Below are 27,791 nucleotides of genomic sequence, written 5' to 3'. Positions count from 1 at the left end.
TTCCGTCTTTGTTGTTGTGGACCTATTCTCTAAGATGGCACATTTCATACCATGCAACAAGATAGACAATGCTTGACATGTTGCCAATATATTTTGTAGGGAAATATTGCGTCTACATGGAGTGCCAAAGATGATTGTCTCAGACCGCGACGTCAAGTTCCTAAGCTACTTTTGGAAAACCTTATGCGCCAAGCTCGGAATCAAGCTACTCTTCTCCATGGCTTACCATCCTCAAATCGACGGCCAAATGGAGGTGACCAACCGCACACTCTCCACTCTACTTCGCGTGCTAATCAAGAAGAACATCAAGGAGTAGGAGGAGTATCTACCTATCGCAGAGTACGCCTACAACCGAGCAAGACACTCGACTACTGGCAAGTCCCTCTTCGAGGTCGTCTACGGTTTCAACCCATTATCGCCATTGGGCATTCTTCCTCTACCACTACAAGAGCGCACGAATATGGACGCGAGTGCCCGAGTCAACTATCTCAAGAAGATGCATGAAGATACAAGGCACACCATCGAGTGCCAAGTACAACAACTTGCGACCAAGCTCAACATCAACAAGCACCTCATGGTGTTCAACATTGGAGATCTTGTGTGGCTACACCTTCGCAAGGACCTCTTCCCCCACGAACGCAAGTCCAAACTTCAACCACGAGCGGATGGACCCTTCAAGGTGCTTGAACGCTACAACAACAACGCCTACAAGATCGACATTCCATGCGACAAGTACTTCGTGAGTGACGTCTTCAATGTCAAAGATCTCTCTCCCTACCATGGTGATGAAGATTTCGATCCGAGGTCGGATCTTTCCCAAGGGAGGGGAGATGATGCGGAGCATCCTACGATCATCCCCATGGACCTACCATCGTCTCACGAAGTGCCAAGAGGACCTATGACATGAGCTAGAGCTAGAGCTCTCGAGACTGAGGTGACTTCTTTCCTTAGTGATATCACATATGATCCTCTCGAGACATGGCTACTACTCCCTCCATCCGGAAGTACTTGTCATCAAGATGAATAAAAGGGGATGTATCTAGATGTATTTTAGTTCTAGATACACCCCTTTTTATCCATTTTGATGACAAGTATTTCCAGACGGAGGGAGTACCTAAGTCCGTAATGTTGTGCATAATCAGGTACTAAGAGGACCCTCCCGAATATGCACGTGAAGATGAACAAGTCCCCGAGTCCATAGATGAAGAGATCCAATGGAAGGAGCCAAGGACAACCCCCAGGACCCGGACATCCGGCCAGGACCCCGAACATCCAGCCCCTGGAAGTGTCAACAGCAGCAAGGAGCCAGCGGCCAAGTCTACAGGGCCCGGACATCCGGTGATCAGCCCGGACATCCGGCATGTCCCGCGCACCCGGATATCCGGCCCTTCGCCTGGAAATCTGGACCCCACCTATGCAGAGAGCAACAAGATTAGCGCCTCCAGCCTAGACATCCGGCCACCCTAGCCCGGACATCTGGCCCGACGCCCGGACGTCCAACCTCCCCAGCCTACTCATAGTGTAAGGGCCCTAGGCCCGTGTACCCCTTCGCACACCTAGACTATATATAATCTTCTCCTAGCTACGTTTTAGGATTAGCAAAGTAGTAGCTCATTAGAGATAGAGCTTTGCTCATCGATTACAGATCTACTCCACGAGAGAGACCGGGACCCCTCTTCGGAGAAGATCCCCTTGGATTCAAGACCCCCTCTTGGGTGGCCCCATCAAGACCTCCTATTGAGAAGAACCAGTTATCGTGTATCGTCCCTTGTTGACTTTGGATCTTGTATCTCCTTTTGTGTTCATGGATCTAGCACATGTGTGATTATACTTGTTGGTTTGAGTGTTTCTCTTGTGTTCCCCTTTGTGATTTCCCCTCGTGTTCTTCGCGGGATCCGCTCCTTTCGTGAAAGATCGGCCATCTAGGGTTCCACCCTACATCATCTTGGTATCTAGAGCCACATTGATCACGATTTCAGAGCCTCCCCATTGTGTTTTCTAGCCTTGTTTTGTTGATTTTGTCCCTAATTCGAAAATTCCGCACAAAAATAGCCCCCCAATTTTTTTGTGATTTGTTGGTGTGATGAAGTTTTGTTGGATTTGATCTGCGCATTTCATGTGTTGCAGGTAGATCTAGCTTTTCCCCACATTTTCCCCAATTTCCATCCACAAATTCCCCCGAATTTTGCCCCGGATTTGACCTCTCCACGCGAAGTTCATCAAGTTCGTCCACGGATCCAGAGCCTGGACATCTGGCCCGACAGCGCGGACATTCGGCCACCCCGGACATCCCCCCCCCCCAAGCCCAGACATCCGGCCCCTGGCAGCATCACTTCTATCCACCACCCCATTTTCCGTCCACATTTCGCCAAATTTTGTTCCGGTGCCCACATACACTTCCGCATACCACCACCACTTCCACATACCACAACCATCGGTTACCACTACCAACCCCGACAATTTTGTCACGTTTTCTTTTGAGAATTTGAGTTGTGGTTCCATGTCCTATTGCGTTTCGGCTATTTAGGTACGGTTCAACATCAACATCACCGCCGCTCATCTTCGCCACGGACGCGTCATCGACAACAAACCGCTCCACCATTTTGACACCATACTGTAAGCAAGAAGCGGTAAACTCATCTTGGTATCGTGATACATCATTCTTTCCATTACATTGATAACCATGATAGCCTTACCTTTTTGCGTCACTTACCCATCGAGACTAGCCATTGAGTATTGCTGGCAACGTGACTTGTGCACATAGGAGCAAATTTAGAACGACGATGCTTATCAAGAATGTAGCACTTTGAGCTGAATACTCGAAAGTATCCAACTTGGGGTTTGTTACCGGTGAGGAGCTCGTATGCCGTCTTGCCGAGTAGCTTGTGAAGATACAAGCGATTTTTTGCATGACAAGTTGTCTCAACCGCCTCCGCCCAAAAGTGTTTTGGAGTCTTGTACTCATCAAGCATCGTTCTTGCCATCTCAATAAGAGTCCGGTTCTTCCTCTCAACAACTCCATTTTCTTGAGGTGTGTACGTAGCTGAGAACTCATGTGAAATCCCCTCTTCGTCAAGAAAGGTATCCACATTTGCGTTCTTGAACTCCATTCCGTTGTCGCTCCGAACCTTCTTGATTTTCACGTCAAATTGATTTCGGGCCTTCCTAGCGAAGTTTTTGAAGATCTTTTGGACCTGTGATTTGTCATCAAGAAAAAACACCCACGTAAATCTTGAAAAATCATCAACTATGACTAGACTAAATGAGTTACCACCGAGACTCTTGTAGGCATTGGGACCAAAGAGATTCATGTGAAGTAGCTCGAGTGGTCTTCTCGTGGTTATGATGTTCTTCGCGCGATGACTTCCTCCAACCTGTTTTCCTGCCTGACAAGCACTACAAAGTCTATCCTTGTCAAATATGACATCTTTTATTCCAAGGATATGATCACCTTTAATAAGCTTACACTACAAAAAAAAGACACATCCGTGACATTTTGGGCCGAACGAATTTTTTTCTATCATACATATGACACTTCTATGACGATAATTGTGACAAAACCCGGTATCATCATAGATGTGGTGGGATCCTACTTCTATGACAAAAAATCATGACAGAAAATGGGCTTTTCGTCCTGGGCGGGCCGGAGACGCTGCTGCATGACATTCTTTGGGCCGTCCATGACGGAAAAAACCGTGGTAGAAGCGAGGGCGAGGAAAATTTCGGGGAGTTCCCAGTTACGGTGGGAGGTCGGAGGCCGAGCGATGCGCGTTTCTCTCGTACACGTACGCGCGTGTGTGCGAGGCGTTGGCTCTAACTGAACCTGAGCGAGGCGTTGGGCTCTAACTGAACCCGAGCGATTGCACGGCAGGCTACGCATTACTGAACCCGAGCGATCGATCGATGGCTGTTAACTGAACCCGATCGAGCGATTCCTTCCCTACTGCTGCTAACTGAAGCCGATCGATTGGATGAACAGTGGGCGTTGCGGGGGGGGGGTGGATGAATAGTGAGCGGTGGCGTTGCCTCTGGATGAACAGGACCCCGTGGTGTGGTGGAGGGCTGGATGAACAATAGACGGTGGAGGGGTGCCCATGGAGGGGTGGTTGAACAGGACCTCGTGGTGTGGAGGGCTGGATGAACAGTAGACGGTGGACGGGTGGTTGAATAGTAGCCGGTGGAGTAGCGCGCGGTGGAGGCTGGATGAACAGGAGCCCGTGGAGGCTGGAGGAGGTCGACGGTAGCCCGTGGAGGCTGGAGGAGGTCGACAGTGGAGATGAACAGTATCCCGTGGAGTCCCATTTTGCAGTACGCCACACCCCTCCCGATGAACAGGACCCCTGTTTCGACCATCGGAGGTCCGTTTTGCGGTACGCCACACCCCTCCCGATCAACAGGACCCCCGTTTCGACCGTAGGAGGTCCGTTTCCTCTGTTTTGCGGTACGCCACACCCCTCCCGATCAACAGGACCCCCGTTTCGACCGTAGGAGGTCCGTTTCCTCCTGCGGTACGCCAGGCCTCGTTTCCATCGCCTGTTCCGTCCAAGCCCTCCTGATGAACACGACCACGCATTCCGTTCCGACCCAGCCGGTTGGCTCCCACGCGTTCCGTTGCCTCCCGATGAACATGACGCATTCCGTTGCCTCCCCATGAACACGACGCATTCCGTTGCCTCCCCATGAACACAACGACGACGTTGTTTCTCCGTTCCGACCCAGCCATGTACACTTGCCCTAGCCGTACGTATGCGCGAGTAGGCATTCGAGACCCTGCCCGTATGTACACATACGTGGCAGTATTTTCTTTCTTGCACCCTAGCCATTGTACGTACGTGTACATGCTACGTGCACGCCTCTACTACGACACGTGTGCGCCTCTACTACGACACGTGCGCGCCTCTACATCGACTAGTATGTACGTACACGTTCGCGACCAGAATGACAACGCTACATACGCTTCGACCAGGTGGGTCCCGACTGTCAGGCACTTCCTTGCCTGCGAAGATGTAGCTGGTGGGTCCCAGCAGTCAGGGGGCGAATCGTTTTTTTGCCCAGACGCACTTCCTTGCGTGCGAAGGTGTAGCTGGTAGGTCCCAGCTGTCAGGGGGGTGAATCGTTTTTTTTGCCCGGACGCACTTCCTTGCGTGCGAAGGTGTAGCTGGTGGATCCCAGCAGTCGGGGGGCGAATCAATTTTTTTCGGACGCACTTCCTTGCGTGCAAAGATGTAGCTCGTGGGTCCCAGCAGTCAGGGGGCGAATCATTTTTTTTCACGAAATACGGTGGCCCGTCTGGTGGGTCCCCGCTGTCAGGTGGAGGAATAATTATTTTGCGCGTAATAAGGAGGCACTTCCTTGCGGCTGCCGTGGACCCAGCTGTCAGCCTCTCCATGTACAGTCCACGTCCGATGGAAGTCGTTCCTTGACCATGTTGACCACGCCGCGCCGAGAGCACCAGGGCGGTGGACGACGGCGAGGCCTAGGAAGGGGACGACACGGGGCCGGGGAAGACGCGGCAGTGGATGCACACGCGGAGAGGAGTACGAGGGTTCACTGGTTTGGCTGCGCTGTCATCGCCGCAGAATAACAGGGGATGTGGGTGAGTGGAGGGATGACATGGCCAGCGGTGGGAGTAGTAGGGGTGGTGAGGCCTCCACGGCAGCACAGCCGGCCACGGGAGGCAGGAGCAGGCGGCATGACCGGCGCTGCTTTGGGCGGCTGGAGCAAGAAGACCAGAGGTTGAAGAAGCACGACGGCCGTTGGATGGACATCGTACGGTCACTGCATCTAGAATCATTTATATTGACTAAGTTGACAAAGCCCTTGGTACGTCAACTTAGTAGGCCCACAGGCCAGCTTCCGAAATGGTACGCCCTAGATGTCAGGGGGAGGAATCATTTTTTGGGTGGGTGAAGCTAGAATATCCGAGATTGAAGAAGAAGCACAGCATATGCGTCAACTCTGTTTTTTTAGGGGACGCGTCAACTTAGTAAGGCCAGAAGTGTGTGGCAGAGAACTTATAGCCCATTTGATATTTGTAAGAATGTGTAGCCCATTTTTGAATTCTAATGGAATTTACTACAGCCCATTTACAGTTTGTTAAAAGTACAACCCATTTCAACCAATCGTTCAAAACAGAATTCAATAAAATTTCCCACATTTTGATGGGACCTGAAATATTTTTATCCCGAAATTTCTAGTCAGATTAAATACAATTTCAACATAAATTTATATTACGTAAAAATCCAAGGAAACATTGCACTCACAACAATTAATGAAATTAAAATTTTCAATATCATAAATAATATTTTATAAAGTTAATCATGTGTTTTCGTTGTTGTTCATAGGAGAAAAATTAATATCTGTGCTAAACATCGAAAAACTCTGCAGTGCTCACACCTGAAAAACACAAATACTGCTCGAGCTGCTTGGTCCCAGCTATCGGCCGCTTCTTGTGCAATTCTCTCGTTTATTGACTATACTACATAGGTTGACAATGGTGTGGGACCGTGATGTCAGGAAACCAGGAGGAAGCAAAATAAATTATAGTTATATATATAATAAGGAGGCACTTGCGTACGTGAGGCTATGGACCTAGTGGGTCCCCATTGTCATCCTCTCCAAGTAAAGTCATCTCCTCGCCCGCGCGCGCGTTCCGCCCGAAACAGTTAGCGCCGCCCTCCCCACTTCCTGGTGCAGGCGATTGCTCCGCCTTCAAACGACACAAGTGCCGTCCGTCCGTCCATCTATTGCCCACATTAATGATACGCGGTTGCCGAGGTGGCTACTCCGGCGCCACACATCCGTCCCTCCGCCCGCCCACCATTGCTATATAAACTTCTGCGCCGGCCATAGCCGTAGTCATCCGCATCCATTCCCTTTCTCCTATCCACACCACTGCTGCCCACCATGGCTTCCTCGCGCTCCAGCGCTCTTCGGCACGGGCGGACAACGGACCACAAGGAGATGGCATCCATTGCTGCCGACCGGCTGGCCAGCAGGCAGCCGGAGGACGACAACGTCCCAATGGAGAACATGGTAGTCGACGATCCGGCGCCAACCCCCTCCTCCGTGCCATCCTCGCCGGTGCATTGCACCATGACCATCGGCGAGGCCCGTGCCCAATATATGGACAGGGTGAGGCAGATGCATGAGGAGCAGTTCCGGGAGGCGCAGGCCGACGACGTCTACAACCACCATCTCCTCGAGGAGCACCTACAGGCGGAGGAGCAGATCGCCGTGGAGCGGGCGGAGCAGGAGGCGCTGCTTGACTCGTACCACTCCACCCGCAAGGGCCGCCTCGAGCGCTGGCGGTACCGCATGCAGGTGGCGGAGGCTGTGACCGCCTATAAAGAGTCTAGCAAAGAGGGCGATGAAATGGGCGAGGCACTGTTTGGCGAGACCGAGGAGGAGGCAGAGGACAGTGCCGGCTCCGACGAGTCCTCGCTCCGCTGGCGTCGACGAGGCCCTACTCTGCCGAGGCCCTGCGGCGCCAACAACGAGGCAGAGGACACCACTGGCTCCGCCGAGGCCCCGCCCCGCCAACAACGAGGCAGAGGACACCGCCGGCTCTGCCGAGGCCTCGCCCCGCCAACAACGAGGCAGAGAACATCGCCGGCTCCGCCGAGGTCCCGCCTTGCTGCCAACGAGGCCGCGCCACACAGAAAACGAGGAAGAGTAGAACACTGTAGGTCGCCGCCGCTCGGGTTCAAGTAAGGCCACTGCTACTACCCTCCGGTTGAAGCCAAGCTAGGCGGGTTGACCATTGACGGCCGGTTAGCTTCTTGGCGGCGACATGGAGTTGGAGAGCTGCGCTGGAGAAGAACACTGCTTCTACTTAGCTGCTGGTGCAGTTGGCTGACTGACACGTGGGCTCAACAGGCCACATGTCAGTTACGCAACTGCACCTGCAGTTAAGTCACTGAAGCTTCTGTTTGGCTCAGCGGGACACAGGTGGGTAGCTTCGGTTAATTAATTATACCTCCAGCGCACCCCTTTTTAGTTGAAGAATGTATGAAATGTAATGAAATCCGGCATGTTTATATGAAATCCGACCGTGTATGAATGAATTTATTTCGATTAGTTCGAATTCCTGTATCACTGGCATTGGATGAACATGCAAAACAATACGTACTAGCATTATTCCCAGGGTGATCACCTCGTTTGCAGCAGTTTCACATGTACTCCCTCTGGTCCTTTCTAGTCTGCATACAAGTTTTGTCTGCAGTCAAAGTATCTCTACTTTGACCAATCTTATACAAAAAAGTATGCACTTTCACAATGTGCAAAGTAAAAAGGAACAGAAGGAGTACAAAGAGTTTGAGCAGGTTTTTAGCGTTTCTGTACATTGCAATCAAACACACAGGCTTGGCAATTCATGGAGAACATTTGAAACAATCGATGATTATGCATCTCAACGACTCACATGTCAGAGGAAATATTTACTTCACAACTAAAGAATAAAGAAAAAATTGATTGACGCTACTGACAGCAAGGGCGTCCCATTCGAAAATATCAAACGCATGTCTTGCTAAAATCAATGAGCAAAAATTGACAAGGTTGTCCCATTCCAAAAGATCAAATGCCTACGATTGTGGAATGGGCAGGGTTTGCCATCAGTTCGGACATTGACATGGCACCTCGTGCTAAATAAACCAGTTGTTCTTTTTATGTAGTTCCACCAAAATCAACCAAATTCGCGCGTAGCTTGTATGATTTCGCCCTTATATGTTGCAACGCCTTGAACTTATCGGCACCTCCTTTCTTGTGGTGGAAATGAATGATTCGATGTATTCATGAACATTTTGTGCAGTTCCCATTGAAATCAAGCTGTGCACCCCTGTTTGCACAAATACAAAACAGTGATTAGTATAAAGCAAACTGTACTATGAATTGAGAGTTTCAACAGGCACATACATGGTCCATGTAGAGCACACTTTTAGAAAAATGGAACTCACCAGAAAGAATCCTAGAACAACATTGTACTCGCGCATCACAGCAAAAAGATGGAGATTTGTCAGTCCTTCTGAGCTGAAGTTAGTTTGGTCTTGTGGGGAGTAATGTAACCATCCTTCAACTGCTCCTTCTGATGAGAAGATAGACATGGCTTCTTCATCCTGGCATAATCGGAAGTAGTCACTTCACGTACTCCATATTCTTCTTCAGAGGAAGATGATCCTGTTGTGCAAAGACAAGAGGACTACTAAATGCTAGCATCCCTGTTTGCTCGAAAAAAGGAAAGGAAATATTTAAAACAACACAGATGAAGCACTTCTCAAGGACAATACCACTTTTTCATGACAGTATCTAAACAGTAGCACAACACTAATAGAGATTACAAAGCTCAATCATATGGATGAAATCAGTGGGCGAGTACCAACCTTTGTCAGGAGGCTTATTGTGTAGAGCATACAGATGAAGCACTTCTCCGGAACCATCTGTTGCTATCTACGGTGGTGGCCATGGTTACTATATACTCCTCGATTAGTTTAATGTTTCCAACATCTTCTTGTGCAGTTCCACTAAAATATATGGTATCTTCAAAGAAGATCCCTATTTGCACAAGTTGAGATAATTACATATTACATTAAGAGTGGCATCAAATTAGTGGAAAAACAATTGCTCGTTCCAGCCATAGCAATAAATTAAGATGCAAAACTATATCATTACTTGTGTTATCACAGTTCCAGTCCTTCATTACAGCACCGGGAGTTGATTTTTGTTTTTCTTCCGCTTGTTCTTCCCCTTCATCACTTGGTTCAATAACAGACAAGCTTTGCCTTCAATATAAGATTTGTCATGTCAATTAGGGAGCACAAGTATAGTGCTAAACTTAATTTTCTGATGAAAGTGGCAAAATACAGGCCATCGGTTGTGAAATATCCTTATCTTACCTCAATGGGATATTATGGTGCACATACAGATTGGAAGTCTTGTCTCCATTTGTGCAGTTCACTAAAATCAAGCAACATTATCGTACAAGTAGCACAACATATGAAAGCACACTGCAGAATCATGTGAAAGAAGGCTAGTACTGACCTCTCATGATGCGGAATTCAAACAACTCACAAGAAGAAGATCTGAACCAAATTCGCCTTAACGGATAGGAAGTAAGATCTCCTCTTGTGCAGTTCCACTAAGATTAAGCAATCAAACAACGTTATTGGTGTGACATTTGGTTGAACTGCACAAAACACTCTTAAAACAAGTGTTTTGTGCAGTGCAACAAAAGGTCACAATGGAAACGAGGTGAAGTAGATAACCCTATTTACACAAAGGTGCAAAGGAAACAATTAGTGGTCAATACCGGTGGATGACACAGAAGCCAACAAAAAGAAGCATCTACCTTATCTAAATGGGAAAGAAAGCAAGACAGTAGCATTTCTCAAACGGTGGCCTTGATTAATATTAACATAGAGATTATATTAACAATGAAATTCGTTAAACATGTCATTTGCTTTTAACCGTGGCATTGCATCAATTTTCCATCGGCATTATTAGAGGGTGTTTGTTTACAGGGACATTTTGGTGTAGGGACTAAAAAAACTCTGTGTCAGTCCCATCTAAACCAAACAGGAGGGACTTTTAGGGACTAAAAGTGGGCATTTGGGACTAAAGAAAGAAGACCCCGAGGGAGTCTTTTTGGGACTTTTTCCAACAGTTGCCCCTGCCACGCATCGCACCTTGTCTCTATTAGTTCATTACTATGGGTAACATGGTCTTTTAGCATGTCATTTAATAACCTCTAGTCCATGTTTAGTCCCTGGAACCAAGAAGGTAGGGACTAGGGAGTTTTTAACCAAACAGGGCCTTAGATTAACAACAGCTAATGAGTTGCACGGGACAGTGGACGCACCAGCACCATGTGCATCTACCGATGTACTATGGTCATGCATAGTCTATTGCAACAAAGAACAAACAACCAAGGAGCATATTTGTGTTGGTCTCAGTTTTGTTATCTTTAGACACCTTTCCCTATGTGAGCGCAGCAAATCTAGTCCTGCTCAAACTCTACAGCCCTGTCCCTTCCTTTCCTTTTTGAACTAGTACTTTCGCCCCTTCGTTTCCTCTTTGAACCACTTCCTAGATTTATGGGATACAACTTTCCCCACTACTTTCCCCCATTCCTTTCCTCTTTGAACCACATCCTAGATTCATGCTATACAACTTTCCCCCTTCATTTCCTCTTTGAACCACATCCTAGATTCATGCTATATACAACTTTTCCCACTACTCCCCCCACTCCTTTCCTCTTTGAACCACATCCTAGATTCATGGTATACATGCAGCTAGAGCAATGCATGTGGAGTAAGTAAATTATACCTTAAGGTTCTTGGGGCGTGGTTCGGTGGGCGACGGGACGCGGCGAAGAAGAAGGGGTCGGAGGCCCTCCCGCGCCGCCGCTGGGTCAAAAGTGAACAGCTGCGCCGGTAGTCCCTCGCCGACGGCGACAACATTAAGCCTCCTTCCCTTCCCGGCGAACGGATCCTGCCGGCTCTTTGAGCAGCAGTGAGGGGAGAGAGAGGCCAACGAAGTCTTGTTTAGATCTGGAGAGGGCGAGAGAGTGTGAAGAGAGCAACTACTCCCTCCGTTCCAAATTACTCGTCGAAGAAATTGATGTATCTAGAACTAAAATACATCTAGATACATCCATACTTGCGACAAGTAATTCAGAACGGAGGGAGTACAAGCGCTGAGGCTCCAGCGGGAGAGGGCGAGAGAGTGTGAAGAGAGCTACTACAAGCGCTGAGGCTCCAGCGTGTATATATATACTGGAGAGAGAGTGTGATGCGTGCAAACCCTGGAAAACATTTTGACCAGTCAAAGAATCCTCCTAGCACAAATTATGCTCAAGTGTAGTTATCGAACCCGAGACCTCAAGTTAGAAGGTGCAACGGGACCAAGGTGCGTGCGTGTGTGTGCATGTGTGTGTGTGTGTGTCTGTTTAACAGCATGTGTGTGTTAGAGAAAGCGACAGATCGTCCTACTCCTACAGAGAGATGTTGTGTAGTGTACGATTTTAGCCACGAGAGTCGGTGCATCCTCTCGTTTCCGGGCGTGTCCGGTAGGGACATGCAGACAGCTGCCACACCCTCTCCTGACCAACCTGGCCCACCCAAAGCCCCTCCATCGCCCACGCGCGCTTCCCGCACGAAACGGTCATCGCTGCTCCAAAGAATCGGTACCGCATTCATGCTCGGGTAGAACGGACGCGACCTCTCACTGGCGCAAGAGTGATGGTTACTGCTGGGTCTATGTGATTTGACGGCTCATTGGTCTTTATTACTGAGGTGGTAGGACTGCTGGATGTCCCACGCTTTCGGCGAAAGGAGGTACTACTACTAGATTACAATTTTCTCCATTCTTACAGCGGAGGCATGCAAGAGAAGTGAAAACACGCAGGCTCAGTGATTACATGGCCCACCTCACACTATCACCGCGCGACACCTAACTCTTTACGTAGTACTCCCTCCGTTCCTAAATATTACTAGATGAGTCCCCACGTGTTGCCGCAGAACAGCGGTATATCTCTCTACGCAAAATTATCGATTTCATAGAACTAAAAAAACTCTATAACCGCATGACAAATGTGGTAGCCAAACTAAATAAACTCCCATCATCATTTAGATCATCCCACGTAAGGAAAAAAGATCAGCAAACTCCTACTGCATAATGGGATCATATTTTTATTTTTGACATGTTAATGGGACTTAAAAGCTCACTTACATGCATGCTACCGGTGCATGCTTGCATGCAGACATGTTGATGTGATTTAAAACCCACTCACATGCATGTGCCACGGTATTTCTGCATGCTTGCACGTGGCTTAGTGCGGAGCCTCTCAACGTCTAGATCAGACGGCTATTATGGACTGATTTACTTCATCTAACGGCTACATCAATTTTGATGATGTGGCTCAAGGAGAGGATAGAAATTCCTAGTAGTGGGGGCTAGCTATTACTAGTAGATAAGTCTTTGTAGAGATTCCACTACATACAGAACAAAATGAATGAATCTACACTTAAAATGCATCTATATACATCCGCATGTGGTTCATGGTGAAATCTCTACAAAGACATATTTAGGAATGGGGGAGACGGCGTACTAAGCAAGCTTCTCCTCGTTCTGCGAGTTGATGGGACATATCAAAAGTACTCCAGTGTATAGAGCCTTGCCTCTAAGGTAGGCCCCACATGGTTTGCCTATTTTTTAACATAGCATGTCAAGTCACAATTTGTTTGTTCACCCGTGGTAGGCGATCATCCACCCACCAAGTGGACAACCAGTACACGTGCCAATTTACCACGTGAGCTGCCTTTTTCGTACAGAAATGATCTCCACAGTGTACCCGCGCGGGTGTGGTTAGGAAAGATACGGGAGTACGTGCGCCGTGCATGCACCTCTTCTATTCGTGCACGTCCCCCACCTACGTGGGTGTGTGAGAGAGATACAAACCGCTTTCGTGAGTGTTTTTTTTTGGGGTGGGGTGGGGGTGGGGTGGGGGTCGATTTCATGAATTATTTGTGGGAATATGTGTCGATGACATCTCAAACAAAATTTTGCATGCAATGTGTGTGAAATGGAGGCCTATCCATATCATACATAGAGGGTCGGGCAATCCACGAGAAGAGAGGGGAGGGGTCATAGCTATCGATGGAGTCGAAGAGAGGATCAAGTGGGTGGGTGCGAGATCGATGAAGAGAGCCATCGAAATTGTGTGTGTGTGTGTGCAAGTCAAAGATATAGGGCGACTGGCCTACCGGAACGTTAGAGGGCACATGTCAAGTTTGTGTGTGGTAGGGAGACATGACTAGAGCGCTTGATGTATCGGTGTGTGTGGGGGGGAGGGGGTAGGGGGTGGGGTAGGCAGAGGCCTAACTATAGAGGTAGAACGACTCGTATATGTGTTGAGAAGGAGAGACCCATCTATGTCTTGAGGGAGATTGGTCGACATCCATACATAACTGAAGGACGGGAAATATGATGGGACAGAGAGAGAGGAGAGAGAGAGGGATGGAGAGGGAGGGAGAGTGGTAGAGTGCTGGATGGGTGATGGAGTTGCTTCTCGAAGATGGTGGGAGAGGCCTACTAGACAAACTGAGGGTGGAACTGCAATGTTATCAATAAGAGTGGGGATGTGTTTCTGTGTGTGCCTGTGCGTGATAGATCTGTCGGGACGCATCCATGGATGATGAAGGGGAACCATGTGTTTGGTAAGCAAACCTAACTAGATCGGTAGATCAATTGTTGTTTGTCGGAGGAAGGGAGAGAGACAAGTAATGAGGTAGATCGATTGATGTGTGGGTAAAAACGAGTTATAAGGACCTAGCTAGCTATATGTATAGCGAGAGATCAGTCGGTGTACGTCCATTTGTTAGAGGCAAATAAGGCCCAGTGAGACGGATAGACAGAGAGAATGGAGCTAGGAGGTGGTGCGAGAGGCCCAACTACTAGCTAGATATGGGGAGGAGTGTGTGGTTGTGAGATCGATGAAAAGAGGGGCGAGAGTTTACACGTGTGTCTGACCGTATGAGAGACACGAGGCAAGGACACATAAAGGAGGAGATTGAAGGTGTGTGTGTATGTCGTAGGCAGGCATCGCTGGAGAGGCTTATCGATCGGTGTGTGTCGGAAAGGAGTTGTGGAGACTCTGGGAGAACGACCTAAAGAAAAAAATGAATGTGCCCGGTGTATAGAATGCCGAGGGGGGAGGGCAAGGAGGGTGTGTGCATGCACGAGAGAAAGTTAGTGGTAGCTACAAAGGTTAGAGGATTGTGTTGGTGTAAGAGACTAACAAAGATCATAATTTGATATGAAAGCGGATTCATATATTTGAATAGGAGATCATAGTGTTTTAAACATTGCATGCATGAATATAGCGGTGATACACGTGTTGTGCACATGTTATACCATAATGTGATAATGCATGGCATTTGCAACTCACAGCTAAATGCCAAACAATCTAAACCATACTATACATCAAACAATCTCACATTTGATTCGAATTTGTGATAATGTGTGGCATTTGTAGCTTACAACTAAATATCAAACAATCTAAACAAAACTATATATCGAACATTCTCACATTTTATTTGAATTTGTGGTAATGTGTGGTGTTTGCAACTCACATCTAAATACTTGTAGGCGTAGGGGGCGGGGCACCATACATAATGTGATAAACACATTATACATATGAGACATGGTTTAGATTATGAAGATCTAGCTAGAGCTAGAAATGTAATGTGACTTGAAATCAAAATAAAGTGGATTCAAAAAATATAGTTCGAGTTCATATAGTACACATAGTTCATATGTAACTCGAGACTAATCATGTGGTGTGCTGTGAAGATAATACACAAACGATGGTTTAACTTGACAATAATGATGATTGTATATCTTATTAAAACAGAGAAACGAATTCAAATGCTTTGACTTCACAACAATCATTACTGTAGATCTTATTCAAATAGAGAAACGAATTCAAATTTAGTAAATATTGAAGCGGTAGTATATACGTTTGGAATGCACTAAAACATTCATTTGAGTAGTAGGTTGCATGCATTATACACGTAGCGAAATATTTTAATTAAACATAACATGAATTCAAAGTTTTGATTGACATTTGTAGTGCGCATTGATTTGGTACAGTACACATTAGGCTTGTCCAGAAATTTTAACCCGCGCCTTGTTAGCCCGAAATATTTAAGATATATCTTTCTCATTGTGCTCCGACAACTCCCTCCATCTCAACCCGCGCCTTGCTATTCCGAAATTACAACGCGTGCGAAAACTCCCAACTCCTGTGAAATCCCGACATGTGAAATGCCCGTGGTACCCCTGAACCGAAAGAACCGCCTCAAATCGGTGGGGGTACTTTTGTAACTTACTCCACATTTTGGACAAGCGTGTCTCTAAGCCATGGTTCCCCACTGCCATCCCATCCGGCCACCCATTCGTACACCGAGGCCGCGAAAACCCGCGACGGAACCCCACACCCTGCTCCATCCGCCACCCAGCCAGAGCCTCTTCCCCGACGACATCGTCCACAAAACACCTCGACGTCCCTCATCCACCGTACCGGATGAGGATCTGTCATCGATCTCATCATCCCACCGGTTCAGCCACCTCGTCCTCCACCTCCAAGGAGCTGCCCCGATGTTCCCCTCATCTTTCATGCCACCTCCATTCCCACACCGCCGTCTTCACCTGCACCACCAGAAGAGCATCATCATCACTGTTTCCTCGGATGAAGCTGCGGCCTAATCGGCGCCACCAAAGAGGTTGTACACTAATCGCCACATTTTCTTCTTGATTCGATCTCATGGTGCTGCCGGCGCTCGGTCCCGGGCCGACACGGCGCCGCTCCATCCACGGCGGCGTCGCCGGCCACTTCCTCCACGGCGTCACTCCGTCGGCGGCGACGTCCACATCAATAGGAGCTACTGCTGCTTTAGCTCTCGCTCGCGCTGCTGCTCCGCTCTTGCTCTCGGTCCCCTGCCTGGTCTGCTCTTGATATTGCTCTTGGTCGCGCTGCTGCTCTCGCTCTTGCTCTTGCTTGCGATGCTGCTCCGATTTAGCTACACTTCAGTCGACTGAATCGACTTTTGGGTCAGTCGATTTTCAGGGGGTGGGGGGTGCTCGTCGGGGTGAAGGAAGAAACAATCGCAGCGGGGAGGGGGCTCGCCGGAGAGGTACCCCACTATCTATCTTAGGGTTCAGGATGGGGGCGGTGGTCGCCGACGGTGGCGGGGCATTGGCGGGGCGGTGGCATGGGGATCGCTGGAGAAAAATCTCGGCATGGGGTGGGGAGTGTTTTCGGGGCGGGCGGGGCGGCGCACCGCCGGCCGCGGGCGGCGGGGGGCTGCTGTTTGGCCGGTGGTGGCTGGCGGCTCAGGGGGGTGGAGGTTGAAGATGAACCGCAGGCCCTTGATTTCGTGTCCAACGGCTGCAAAATCGACTGATCAGAGATGAAAAAGTCAGTCGACCGACGTGTAGCCTCAACTTGCTAGTGCGTTCAGTTTCGATAGCAAAATTTAGTTTCGACAGCAAAATTCAGTTTCGACAGTTAAGTTCAGTTTCGACAGTTACGTTCAGTTTCGACAGTTAAGTTCAGAGATGAGCGGCTGATGTATTTTACATCTAGCACTTTGTGGTTATGTATTTTACATCATGTATTGGAGATGCTATTAGAATTCCACTCAGGTTAACGTTGTTCGTTGTCTCTCTTGTCCTGCTTCAGCCTCGGCGTCGTACAACTCACCGGAGCTGCTCCAACGACAAAACCCTCCATCACAGCGGAGCAGTACCTCGGGCTCCATCTCCAGACGCCTAAGATCTTCTTCCCCTCCTCCGACAGCAAAGTCGGCCGGAGCATCCTCACCGGCCAACCCAATCATGCTGAGATCGACATGGCTTCGCCAAAGAGGCTGTACACTTGTTGCATCTCTTTTTTACTCTACATGTTATATATATTGTCCACTTAGCACACAGATTTGTTCCTTTAGTGTCTCCTTGAAAGAAAAAACGTAGGAATTTTAATTTTCACTTGTCCTCCTTTTCAAATTCCTATTCATGAAGCACAAGACTAAGAGATAGTAGCATAATAGCATTATAACCGTACATTTTCTTGTGGTTTGACTTAATCTCACCATGCTTCTTTGCATTCCTGTGATCTTCCAATTGTTGTGAATCAAACACCCAGATTGGCAGAAATCCTGTGTTTTTAAATTCTCTGTTTTGCATGTGTATTCCTATCCTATTCCTGTCTATTTCCTATCCATGCATTGTTGGAATCCTCCAATTCAAACGAGCCCTTACAGAATTACTTCTCTTACAGATAGTTGTCAAACAAAACCTTGCGTGGTTTTTCCCGCTCCTGCTGCGTTGTCGTCCACCCCAGCTCAGCTGCTCCAACGACAGAAGGGTCCAGCACAGCAGGGATCCGGCCTCCAGATTGTCTTTCACCGGCTCAGATCTTCTTCCCCACCGCTGGTAGCCATGAAAACTGCATTACCATCATCAACCGAGCAGATGACCTCGAGGACTACACGGGTCTGCAAGAGAGGTCGCACTCTTTCGTGTCTGCTTACGTTATGCATCGCTTAATATTACATGCTACTTTATCGTCCTGTTCACCGATTAGACTCTGAGTCAGCTCCAAACTAATGGTCAAACTTGAGTTTTTAAATGGTTGTGGGGTACATATCGGGGCCGCTATCAATAGTATCTATCTACTATCTGGTTAATCTCCGGTGTCTACTATGAGTTTCATGTTGGGTGGGAAACAAACAGTAAAGAAGCCATTATCTGTATTTTTTAACTAAAGCCATTATATGCCTGCTATTATTGGTTTTGGGTGTTTCCACAGGTTGCTACCGTCACTCTAGATTTCTGCATGCACTCCTTATATAATCTCACTATGTTTTATTCCTATGCATGACAGTTATTGTAAACAATGGAACTGAACATGTAGAGCAAAAGAGATGAGCCTTGCGTGGCAATAAAATTTCATGCAAACATCGCTCCATGGTAGGTGCAAAGGCAGCCCCCTCCACGCATTTCGGGTTGTAATCGAGAGGAAGATATCTGTTCTGAGGGGGATTCAGAAGGAGAAGACAACTCCTATTTACCCCCTGAGGTCTTCGCTCTAACTTGGCATACTGATGTTGGTTATATCATGCATATGGTGTCTTGCATTGCTTACTTTATACATCAAATATGTCATCTGCTTAGTTTAGACATCCTTTGTGCGAATGCCATCTGTTTAGTTTATTCATCGTTTATGTGAATTATGCAACGCCATCTTGTTTAGCCAGGCATCATATATGTGAATTTTGCAATGCCATCCTGCTTAGCTAGTCATCTTATATGTAAATTATATCAGGCCATCCTTTTTTTCGTTACATATTACATTTGTCAACAATGTCAGTACATTCAACTGCTCTTTGTCTACATCAGCCATTTGACACGGTGATGGCAAATTTTGGAGTGAAAACAAGGTCTTCAGAGCAGACTATGCTATCTGACGAAGCGCATATCTCGCTGGTTACGGATAGCTCCTCGGAGGAGGATTCAGAGACAGATGACCAGTCCTATTCCTCCCCGGGGTGTATGCTCTAACTTGGCAGGGTTATGTTGCTCATATCGTGTGTATGGTGTCTCGCATTGCTATGTCATTTGATTAGTTTAGACATGCTTTGTGTGAATGCCACCTGTTCAGTGTCTAATTACCATATATGTGAATTATGCATTGCCATCTTGTTGCAGGACATTATATATGTGAATTATATAATGCTATCTTATTGCAAAGGCATTATATATGTGAATTATGCAATGCCATGTTGTTTAGCCAATCATCATGTATGTGAATTATATCATGCTATCATTTTTTGTATTACGTGTTCCATTTGTCGACAACGTTTGTATATTCAACTACTCTTCCTGTGCATCAGCCATTTGAAGCGGCGATGGAAGTATCTAGAGTGAAAACAAGGTATTCAGAGCAGACAATGCTACCTGCTGAAGCAAACATCTTGCTGGTTACAGAGAGCTCCTCAGAGGAGGATTCAAAGACTGATGACCAGTCCTATTTCCCCCTTGAGGTCTATGCTCAAACTTCGCAGGGTTATATTACCCATGTCATGCATGTTGTCTTGCATTTCTTAGTTTTTACATCATATATGGATTGCCATATGCTTACTTGCTTACTATATAAATCATATATTTGAATTATATCATGCCATCATGTTTACATAGTACATACACATCATCTATCTGAATTATGGCATGGCAACCCATTTAATAAAGACATCATATAGTTATATCATCTCATCCTGTTTAGTGTTTACAGTCATCATATTTTGAATTATGGCATTCTATCTGTGAATGTATGTGAATTATGGCATGCCAACCTATTTAATAAACACATTATATAGTTATGTCATGTCATCCTGTTTACATAGTCTCATATTTTGAACTATGTCTTTCCATCTTTTTTAGTTAGCCATCATAATGTGAAATTGTGTCATGCTATCCTATTTAGTTAACCATCATATATGTGAAATTTTGTCATGCTATCTTGTTTGGTTAGACAACATAGATATGAATTATTTCATGCCCTCTTTTATTCCCCACTATCCATTGCACTTGTCTATCATACAATGTCTATACTTTCAATTACTTTTCTTGTTTATCAGCCATTTGAATTGGAGAGCATGATGGCAGTATCTAAGGGAGTAACAACACGGTCTTGAGAAAAGATAGTGCTACCAGTTGATGCAGATAGAACCACGGTTGTACTTGCCCAAGGACCAGATCCACCACACATAACCCAGACTCTCGCAGATTGTACCCCTACCCAGTTGGAAAGAGAACCAACTACACCCCTTCTAACCCCAACCCCGGCAGATAGTAACCCAGTTCCAGTTGACACAGCACCGTCTCCACCACAGAGCACCCAAACATGAGCAGTTAGTAAGGGAACTGCAGTGCCCGAAGCACGAGGACCACCACTCCAAATCCCAACTCAACGCTTAAAGGAGAAGAAGATTTGTTCTCAGGTCAGGTTCTGTAGCTATGGTTCATACTCCTTTTCTCTTGCATTACTGCATTTACTCATACCAACTACTTTCAAATTTGAAGGATGGAATTGAAACTCCAATGGCGCAACATGTATGTTTTAAACCTGTTTCTTTAACTGGTTTGCTATTGTAACATGCTCTATGTTGATTTCAGTTTCAATTGAATAAACAGTTATGTTCTCATGTCATGCACATTACAAGTGTTGTTATTGCTCTATAGTTACCCACACTTATATTCTGTCTATTCTACTTTCTCTTGAACAAATACTATTTGAACTGTGTCTCTATCTTGATTTGGCAACAAAAACTAGAATGATATAGACCATAAAGTGACCATGGTACATAGATATATGTTTGTTTCATGTTGTTATCCTGTCCACTTTACTACTGAACTCATTTACCAAAATGAGTTTCATATACAACATGGTAAACATGTGATGTGTCTGCTTGTTTCTCTTTTAGAATGCGGACAAAATATTGGAGAACAGTACCGTGTTATTCAATGGTAAAGGAAGTAATGCAGATAAGGTTTAAGATAGTGAGACATCCCTGTTGGTCTCCAAGAAAGCTGATAAAAACTATCATGACGACAGTGAGGGAACCCAAAAGTCCTGTCTTGATGTAGTGTTCGAGTTATTGGCCACTACTGCTGGCACAAGCTCTTCGAACTCGCTGCCTGAAATAGTTAGTCTTCTTGAGTCTCAACTTCAAGTTGAAAGACATCGATCAGATGTGCTGCGACAGGAAGCTGAAGGACTGAGGAAGTCCCTGCAGAATTCAGATGCATATTTTCTGGTGCAACAGCAAGCGCTGGAGGATTTAAGCGCCAAACAAGAGAAAGTTAATAAGCTTGCTAAGCATCTTGCCAGCATTATGGGTACCCAGGATATTGTTTCTTGAGATCTTCTGAAGTGGTTTCAGTTCTGGATTTGTTTTGCTGCGGTGCTTATTTGCGCTGGTCGCCAACTTTGACAACCAGTGTATATGATATGCTGCTTTGTTCCCTATATTTGCACTGGTGGCGAACTTTTATGCCGAGTGGATGTAATATGTGTAATAGCCATGATAGCCTATCGTTAGTTGCTTGCTTATTTATTTCCTTGTTGTCTTGTTTATTTGTTTGCTTGTAGTCATTGCAGTTCTTTTTCCACGGTTAGCTAGTGGCCGCAATAACCTATTTTTTAAAACTAGGACACAATAACCATGGGCTAATATTTACTATAGTGACACTGGGCCTCCTACTGGCCATAGAAACAGTGGGCCTTCTACGGGCCGTAGAAACAATGGGCCTTCTACGGGCCGAAGAAACAATGGGCCTTCTACGGGCCGTATCATCAATGGACCTTATATGTGTCGTATGATCAATTGGCCAAACATGGGCCAAACAGACCGCATTATGGCCGTAAACGAGCTATAGTTGGAATCGTCCGTTCATGGGCTGACCATAATGAGCCATCGTTAATAGGCCATATTTTATGACGCTATCAAAATGGCCCAACGTATTAACGGACCACAAACGGGCCGACTGTAACCACAGGCTGAATTTGGTCCACAAGCAGAAAATGACAGTAATGTGTCGTAAGTAAACAAATGCTGGAAATGAGCCCAAGAATAAATGGGCTCTGAGAAGGCCGAAAGATAACATGGGCTGGAAACGGCCCAATGGAATAACGGGTCGTTAATGGGTATAAAGTGATACATTGTTCATTACGGGCCAGTTTCACCACGGGCCGTTAATGGGTGTGATGTGATACACTGTTCATTACGGGCCAGTTTCACCACGGGGCGTTAATAGGCCAAGAGTTACATAGGGCCTCATATGGGCCGAAAGACGTCATGGGCCATACATGGGCCAGAAGTGAAAACGGGCTGGAATCATATTGGGTGGCCCAGATGACGCTACTGGGCCTAATTCGGATAGGGCGTAACGGGTCTTGGGTTAGCGGGCTGTAAATGGGCTATATGCGAACAGGCCGTTAACAGGCTTTACATGGGCCGGCCCGCCACCTTTTGACCAAGTCAAACGGGCCGGCCTTTTCACAGGAATGGGCCTCTGTTGGGTCGTGCCACGTGTCGACGTATCATAGGCGCCTTCTGTCCAATGAGTGGATGACATCTATCCCAACGATGAGCCGACACGTGTTTCCTCCAGCCAATGATGATTTTACACGTGGAAAATCCCCATTGGTCGGGGCTATTAACGGGTTATCGGATCCAAAACCTGACCCGATAGCTTAACGGCGTTCCGTTACGGTGGATGCCATGTGTCGGTCACCCTTGACGAAAGCACTTCTGTGACGCGGGATTTATCATCATGGAAGTGGACACTTCCGTGATGATAATTTTGGTAATGTCATGGAACACTTGTACAACAGCACAGGTATGACTATCTTGATTCTGTCATAAAATCGTCATAGATGTACATGCATGACAGAAAATGCGACCTACTGTGACAAACATGTATCATCACAGAAGTGTATTTTTTGTAGTGTTATCAATATTTTGCATACCCACATGACCTAGTCTTCTATGGCACAACCAGCCTTTAGAATATTTAGCAATTAAGAAAGTTCTAGGTTGAGCCTTTTTAGTGAAATCAACAATGTAAAGATCACCTCTACGTATACCAGTAAAGACCATTTTATGATTTTCTCTACGAAACACTTGGCAATCTACCTCAGTAAACAGGACATTGAAACCGAAATCAGCAAGTCTAGATACTGAAAGTAAATTGTACCCAAGAGATTCAACAAGCATGACATTTTGTATGGAGCTATCATGTGAGATGGCCACCTTACCTAGGCCAACCACCTTACCCTTTGAGTTATCACCAAAGGTGACATACTTTCGAGGGCCATCGTTTTCAGCAAGCTCATAGATTTTATCTTTATCTCCAGTCATATGATCAGTACATCCACTATCAAGGACCCATTCCTTTCCTCCGGCCATGTAGCCGCGAAGATTTTCCATTAGACCAAAGTGTATCATTGCATCATCAAGATCATAGTCACTATCATCATCCTGATCATAGTATCCATGTTCAACATCATCTTGTGATTGATCAACTCCTAGAGAGGGTAATTCAATAAATAAATGATCATTTCTATGGTTATCTTTATGAATTCTAATAGCTTTGGAAATGATATTGCTAATGATTCCAACATCTCCTTTGGCACTTGAGGGAGTCCTGGATTAGGGGGTCTCCGGACAGCCAGACTATTGGACTATGAAGATACAAGATTGAAGACTTCTTCTCGTGTCCGGATAGGACTCTACTTGGCGTGGAAGGCAAGCTAGGCAATACGGATATGTATATCTCCTCCTTTGTAACCGACCTTGTGTAACCCTAGCCCCCTCTGGTGTCTATATAAACCGGAGGGTTTTAGTCCATAGGACAACATACAATCATACCATAGGCTAGCTTCTAGGGTTTAGCCTCTCCGATCTCGTGGTAGATCAACTCTTCTAATACTCATATCATCAAGAATAAATCAAGCAGGACGTAGGGTTTTACCTCCATCAAGTGGGCCCGAACCAGGGTAAAACATCGTGTCCCCTGCCTCCAGTTACCATCCGCCTTAGACGCACAGTTCGGGACCCCCTACCCGAGATCCGCCGGTTTTGACACCGACATTGGTACTTTCATTGAGAGTTCCTCTATGCCATCGCCATTAGGCTTGATGGCTCCTATGATCATCGATAGCGATGTAGTCCAGGGTGAGACTTTTCTCCCCAGACAGATCTTTGTGTTAGGCGGCTTCGCACTGCGGGCCAACTCGCTTGGCCATCTGGAGCATATCGAAAGTTACGCCCCTGGCCACCAGGTCAGGTTTGGAAGCTTAAACTACACGGCCGATATCCGCGAAGCCTTGATCTTCGACGGATTCGAGCCCCTGCCTTGTGCGCCGCGCGGTCACGATGAGTATGATTTAGCTCTACCATCGGACAGTGTTTGAGAAATCGCATCGGCAGCTCCTCCGACCCTCAATTCAGAGCCAGTTTCGCCATCCGCGGATGGGTGGATAGACCCCGCCATGGAGGTCGTATCCTCTGCGGCGATCGGGCCGAATATCGACCTTACTGTCGGATCCTTCTCCGGCCACGAACTCCGAACCGCCTGCGCCCGTTCCTGTTGAATCCGATTGGGCGCCGATCGTGGAGTTTACCTCCGCGGATATTTTTCAGCACTCGCCCTTTGGCGACATACTGAACTCATTAAGGTCTCTCTCCTTGTCAGGAGAGGCCTAGCCGAACTACGTCCGACAGGATTGGGATGCGGATGACGAAGAAATTCGCCGCCCACCCACCACCTACTTAGTAGCCACTGTCGATGACTTAACCGACATGCTCGACTTCAACTCCGAAGACATCGACAGTATGGACGACGATGCGGGAGTCGAAGAGGAACCACTGCCCATAGGGCACTGGACAGCCACCTCATCATACGATATATACATGGTGGACACACCCAAAGAAGGCAATGGCGACGAGACAACGGAGGATGACCTGTAACACCCCGGATGTAACTTTCCCAATTTGTACTCCAACTCTTGCCGTTTCCGGCGTTAAGTTATGTTTATTTCCTCGGGTTCGGGTTTTTGTCTCCGTGTGATGTTGTCGTTGTCATGCATCTCATATCATGTCATCATGTGCATTGCATTTGCATACGTGTTCGTCTCATGCATTCGAGCATTTTCCCCGTTGTCCGTTTTGCATTCCGGCGCTTCGTTCTCCTCCGGTGGTCATTTCTATCTTTCTTTCGTGTGTGGGGATTAAACATTTCCGGATTGGACCGAGACTTGGCAAGCGGCCTTGGTTTACTACCGGTAGACCGCTTGTCAAGTTTCGTGTCATTTGGACTTCGTTTGATACTCCAACGATTAACCGAGGGACCGAAAAGGCCTCGTGTGTGTTGCAGCCCAACACCCCTCCAATTTGGCCCAAAACCCACCAAACTCTACTCCATGTCCTAGAGCGTTCGATCACGATCGCGTGGCTGAAAACCGCACCTCATTTGGACTCTCGTAGCTCCCCCTATGCCTATATATACACCCCCCATTCCAATTCGCGGATCCTCTCCCCCCTAACCCTAAAATAATCCCAGATCCGCCGCTCCGGACGTGTCCGAGCGGAGCCGAACAACGTCCGCCGCCACCGCCGCCCAACCGCGTCGCGCCACCTGTCCCGCGGGGGACCGCTTCGCCGCCGACCGCGCCAGGCCCGCGAGGCCCACGCGCGGCCCTCCCCGCCGCCTAGCCGGGCCTGAGGCGCCCGCCCGCGCCGCCTCTTCCCCTCCCCGCCGCCTCGCCGGCCGGAATTCGCCGCCGGCCGGACCCCGCCGTGCCCCGCGGCCGCACCAACGCCCGCCGCCCGGAGCTCGCCGCCCCGCTGCGGGACTTCGGCGACCGGAGCCGGGCCCGGCGCCGCCCGCCGCCGCCCCCACCGACCGGACCCACGCCTCCCCGCTGCTTCTTCGCTCGCCGGAGCCGGCAAGGCTCGCCGGTGATCCTCAGGCTCCGCGCGCCCCGATCTAGATCGGATCCGAGACGGCTACAGTAAACCCTAATTTTCGCGAGGTTGTTTTTTTTTTGCCAAGTCCTGAAATTCTTGATCCATATGCCCCTGTTCAAGGCTCCGTAACTTTGCATCCGTAGCTCCAATTCATGCATATAGCATATAAAAATGTTCATCTCAAAGAGTACATCATTTCATTCCATTGCATCATTTTCATTTGAGCTCATCTTGATGCCCGAAATGCTGTTAGAAGAGGGCTACTTGAGTTAATTGTCAGATCTGTTACTCCGTTTAGCACTTTTGTCATTTTTTCCATGATTAATGTATGCATGATATGCCCGTGAGTTCTTCATATGTTTTGTTAAGGGTTTTTTCATCTTTCCAGAGGTGCAACCCATGTATTTTTAGGATGTGTGTGGTGACTTGTGCAAACTTGCAAAGTGAGGCACCCGGTAATTCTGTTTTCAGGGACTTGGTAATTTCACTAAGTCCTGGGATTGTTTATCTCACGATGCCATATGTTCTTGTTGTTTCCTAGTGATCCGTGCCTCTTTTGAGGATGATCAGTAAGGGAGTTTTGTTAACCTTGTAGTGCTCTATCCATCCATGTCTTTGTTTGCAATTATGGAGCACCCTAGCTTGAGTCAATCGAGCTCTACTTTTGCTTCGTTGTGAATCTGGGCAGATCGTCAACTTGTTTGCGATTTTGCCGATGTTATTGTAGTTGATCCGTGTATGCTATGCCATTGTTCTTGCCATTTCTAGCTTGTATTTTGTGCCTTCTTTATGGGTGTATGCTTGTATTGCCATGACTTGCACCGTAGTGAGTGCATCGAGCTCGTAAACATGCCTTCGTGAGTTATGTTTCAGCAAGTCCCAGTTTTCAGTTATGTTTCAGCAAGTCCCAGTTTTCACTAAGTCTGAAAACTGATTATGTTTTTGCTATGTTCGTGTGCTTGTTAGTATATTTTGTGATCCCTTTTGGCTCAAGGTCACTAAGGGACTTTTGTTAAGCTTGTTGAGTAGCTCCATTCCATGTCTTTCTTTGTCATGTTAAGGTCCTGTAGCATGTTGTTTTGTTGCTCCGAAGAGGGCTATATGATCTGAAATTCCAGACAAGTGTTAATTTCACTAAGCCTGAGATCTGTTTGTCATTTGCGTTTTTGCGATGCTTGTTTGAACCTGTTAATGGATGATTTGGCCGTAGCTCAGTGCTAGACTTTTGTTAAGCATCTTGTGTGCATCCCTGCCATGTATTTTGTTGTCTTGTTTGGTGGCTGTAGCATATTCATGCCATTGCATTTAGATGCCTACTTGCTGTAAATCGCAGACCGGTGTCATTTTTGAATCGCTTGCCATTTCCAAACCGTAACTCCGATTCTGGCGTTCTTTATATCGTTTTCATGCGATTTCATCTCATTTTTCCAATGGCACCCTTGGAATTCCAAGTTAAGGCCAGGTTCATGCATTTCCTGTCATATCTTGCATTTTGCATCCCGCATCGCATCCCGCATAGCATATCATCATTTCATCATATTGCTTGGTCTTGCACGTGGTTGATTGTATCCTTGTTGCTTGTTTGTATTGTTTGGGTAGAGCCAGGAGACGAGTTCGCTAACGAGGAGCCCGTTGAGTTTGCTTTCGAGGATCCAGTCAACTCTGACAACTGTGCGGGCAAGATGATCATACCCTCGAAATCAC

The sequence above is a fragment of the Triticum urartu genome, chromosome 5 (assembly GCF_003073215.2).
Source record: "Triticum urartu cultivar G1812 chromosome 5, Tu2.1, whole genome shotgun sequence".
NCBI lineage: Eukaryota > Viridiplantae > Streptophyta > Magnoliopsida > Poales > Poaceae > Triticum > Triticum urartu.
Note: the sequence above shows the minus strand (reverse complement) of the source record.